The sequence below is a fragment of the Melanostigma gelatinosum genome (genome assembly GCF_949748355.1).
Source record: "Melanostigma gelatinosum genome assembly, chromosome: 18".
Lineage (NCBI taxonomy): Eukaryota > Metazoa > Chordata > Actinopteri > Perciformes > Zoarcidae > Melanostigma > Melanostigma gelatinosum.
Window position 1 is genome coordinate 20,269,994 of NC_136651.1, and position 4,518 is coordinate 20,274,511.

A 4,518-nucleotide genomic window follows, 5' to 3' on the forward strand; every position below is an offset into this window, starting at 1 on the left:
TAATGGCCACTAGATGCTGCCTGGAAGAAAAAGACCGTTCTAATAGCACAAAGAAAGAAAACTTGTTTGTCCAGTTTTACTTGTAATGAGGGTCTTAGTGGTGACCACTGCGTGGTTCTTGTCTGAGCTTCGACCCAGAGCTATTTTGATTCATCATTATTTTGTAGCGTCGTCTTCTTCTGCAAAAGGATCGATGCCACCAACTGTTCTCCTCGAAGCCCTGATATTCACGTAACCCACCTCCGCTAAACTTACGGTTTTCACGTCCAACGAACAGGCTTGCATAGTTTCTTTCACGGTATGAAGGTAGGATTACATCAAGCTTCACTACAGACTGCACCAGAATGGAGGACTGGGCGAGTTTCATTTGCCTTGAAACTCAAGACAAGCAAAATGGTGTTCACAGGTTTTCTCAGCGGTGAAATCAGTGCCGTCAAACTGTGACGCCCTCCTCCTGTCAATGCCGGAATGCCAGCGGACGCACATCTTTTGCTTAACTTTCAATTTTGTTGAATTTTGTTTCCGCAAAAAGCTGCTGCACTCTCCGGTTGACGCCGGTGGCCTGGCTCTGCACAAGGTTGCACTCGTGCATTTGGTGTGAAAAGCAAGACGAGGCTCCGCGCTCTTTCTGGTCCCACTTACTGACAAAAAATGACAGCTGGTGGTGAATCCAAAACAAGATCGGCGTCAATTAACGAATCAAATCCTCGCTATGGGGTACTGTGTTACCGCACTGCGACAATCTGGTGAGTTCTGTCGCAAAAACTCACCCAAGAGCACCAGAAAGATGTAGGGCACCTTAAAGTGGAATGAGCTGATGAGAAGATACCTCGCCTGCTTATCGTCGCTAAAACCTTCTGATTCAAAAACACTTTTCCAACATAAACAGTCTCAAGCTTTAAAATGTAACGTCTTAGCAGATGTACCACTGGATCCATGAGACTGGGATTAGACTGCTTGAGTTGTGTGTTTGTCAATGGATATTTTGCTGCTCCCCTTTACTTTTCTGTTTTTTGATTGTGACCTTGGGTGACGTGAGGAATTTTTATTTTTTTAAATTTATTTTTTACAAGAATTCAACACAGGGTGAGTTATTGATGTGCAAAATGTTATTTTGGTGGTAAAGTATTCCTTTAACTGGAAAACTGAGGAGCAGAATGGGAAACTAAATTGATTTGACATTTTAAGAGCTTTTGTTTGTTCTGTGAATGATCTCGTGGTTCCAGTTTACTCCACAGTGAGTGGACTGTTTTTCAGAGCTCTTCCTCTTTGTGTCAAGCCTGTACAGTTTGTATATTTATATGTTTGTTCTCCGTGTTAACTTCTGTTGGATTTTGGGTTCACTGTTAGTGCCTCACATGCACACAGGAGTGTCTGCTGGTGTTGGTCTTGACCAGCGGTGGTCCAGAATCAACGGTTTGATGAAGGTTCCCAGAAACTAAACCGAGTTTTTAGGATACAAGGTTGAAATATTGCACCAAAATAAGTGATGAAAGGAATAAAGTACTAAAACATGAAATGTTCTGCAGGACACTGTAATGTGATGTAAAGTATTAGTTTTTTTAACAAACGTGTTATTGTTTAGTAAAGATTTAGATGTTGGTTGCACATTCTGACAGTTTTCTCAGTTTTCTTTTTTTGATGTACAAAATCCAGGATGTTCACAATGTCTTATAAACATGCAATAAATGGGTTCCATAAGTGTCTGTTCGGAGTCTTTCCCAGCATGCATTAGGCACGAGAACAGGTCGCCAGTCAATCACACAAGACAAACACATTCAAAGATTTGAGAAAGTTACCCTGTAACACGTGTTTCTAGAAGGGGATGAAAACAAACTGCCAAAAAGCGGTCCAGTCCTGGTGTGACCTGTGAGCAGATGCTCCGGTTCATCGTGAGACCTGACTTCTCTATGGATCTCAATTTGATTTGGTTTGAGGCTTTGTTTTTAGCCCGATGTGTCTTTTTGCTGCTGCAGCAGCAGTTGTTGACTTGAAGCTCTCCCAGCAGATTGCTAGCGCTAGCTGCTAACACCACCTGGCCCTGCTCTTGCTCAGCTCCACCCACTCGTCCACAGTCACTTTTGGTTAAAAAAAGACAAATTCAAGACAACAAAATGGTAGCCGAGTGACTTCATGACGACTACGTCCACTTTAATAAACAGTCTATGCTCCCAACTGACGGGGGGAGGGGGGGGGTTAGAACAAATGACATCAAGAAACCCAGACAAAAAAAGAGCAGCGTTGTGGATCGTAATATTTCATATTGATTTTATTTTTTTGTACATTCTGGTGATTGGAGTTGGTAAAGAAAAGGGTCCAAGTCACCAAAAAATGTATCCTCTGAGAACCACAAATTCAGTCCCTAGAGGACCACGTGTGTCATGTATTGTGTTAAGGACTATTATAGCATAGCTATTAAGTGTTTCCAAGTTCAAATAATGGCGAATCATTGGGCGGGGACCTACATCGCCATATTTAATGTCCTGAATATGAAGCGGTGGACAAGATATCTGCACCAACAGACACATGGACTTAGTTGTCATTGGCAAAAAGTAGCAACGTGTACATGAGGACAATAGTCAGATTGTCAAATTTCATTTAAGTGAAGCAGAGACAACATATTTGTTAAGTAAGTGCAATAAGGACCTTTTTTTGGCATTCACCACACATGAACGACCCGAGATCGCCTGGACAGCAGTAAAAGGCTGACGAGGCGCAACAATCACACACTTTGTGTCGTCGGGGGAGTCGGACCAGCCGAGACAGAAACCGGTCACAAAACTGTGAGTCAGTATCTCCGTTCTCTGTTCATCACAATGTGTGAGCAGCCCGTCACTCAGTCGCTCCATCACCGTCATCAAACACAAAGTCAAACGGGACGAAGGCCAAAAGCAACAGAAGGAAATCATTCGAGTGCAAATATCAGCAGAACCCTTTAAAACAACAGAATATACAATTAGGGGTTTAAAAGTCCACATTTATGTTTAATAAGAGATACATGTTGACAATGTTAGGGACTGTAACAACACATTATGTAATAACTGAACAAAATGCAATATATTTTCATTATTATATACTTACATTATGTAATAACACCCGCATCACAGCCTGAAAATATGTAATAATACATGCATTATGAAATAATCAGTAATTGTATGCTTTTAAGCATAAATCACTCAAAAGGCAATTTAAAAGATACAATTAACTCAGTAGATGATCTTTCATTGAACATCTTTTTTCATCGGTTGTTAAATAATGCATGCGTTATTACATTTCATCACAAAATTGCAAACGACCCATTTTGAAAAAAACATTGCGATAAGTAATCACTTCTTGCAAAATGCAATAACGCATTCAAGCAGTTTATTCCAAATGTAACAGATTACAAAATGCGGGTTTTACATAGTGAAGGGAAAATGTATTACATTTTGTTCAGTTATTACATAATGCAGTGTTATTACACAGGGATATTACAGCCTGGCAGGTTCTCTTAAAAGGTTTCTTGAAAAAAACAAACACAGTAGGAGGCAACACATGTTCACAGGGATTCATCATGAAGGCCAAAACAAAACCAAAAAACTGTACGAAGCTACCAAAAACATCAACAGGTGAACTGACTGCATGATGGAGAGGCACCACACTCTAGATATGGCACCATTAGCATGTTCTTCATCTATAGCTACTAGCTTATTGTAGAAGTGGACATCATTAAAACACACATCCTCTACCAGGAAACAGCTGTGACTATTTTTAGAGTCAAATCCACAGCGATCTAAGCTGAGCAGCACTACGCTAACGTGGCAGCATCAGAAACAGGTGACAGCGAGAGGCTGCGGTGCAAAGAATCTTGTGAGCAATTTGTGAATGAGTGGCTGTTGCCATCTGAACATCTCAAAGCAAGGCCAACGTTCGAGTGAGACTTCAAGTGTAGAATGGCGGGAAAACAAAAAATATCAAATGAAAAAAATGCAGGGGGGGTGAGTTCAAGTGTTGGGGGCTGACAAGACAGTCCATCTGTTCAAGAAACACATACTCCTGTTCGTGATTGGTCAGCATCACAGCTGATCATAGTGGGGAGGGCAGGTGTGTGTGTGTGTGTGTAGGGAGTTACATTAACATTCCTACATACTGGATCAGGACCTTCTGTTGCAGTGAATGATACATCGTCTCTGAAGCGTTTGCTCAGCTGTACTCCACATGCGCAACACACTAAAGTAGAAGAAACCATGAATGGAGCACTTACACAGTGGTTTTGTCCTGGTTGATTTGTGGTCACTGGTGGTAATGGCAAGTAAAAATGAGAGCGGTATCAACCACTTGGGTCAGCAAATACCTTGAGCAACTAACAGCGCAGCCATACAAACTGTGGGCTGAGAGGACTCATTATTGTTTCAGTCAACAAAGCACCTTTAATGTTACTACAAGGAACTTTCATTTTGTGTTGATGTTGGCGCCCCAGTGGACAAAAGCGGTAGTGTTTCCATGAGCACTACCAGACTCCCTTTAGAAAATTTCTCA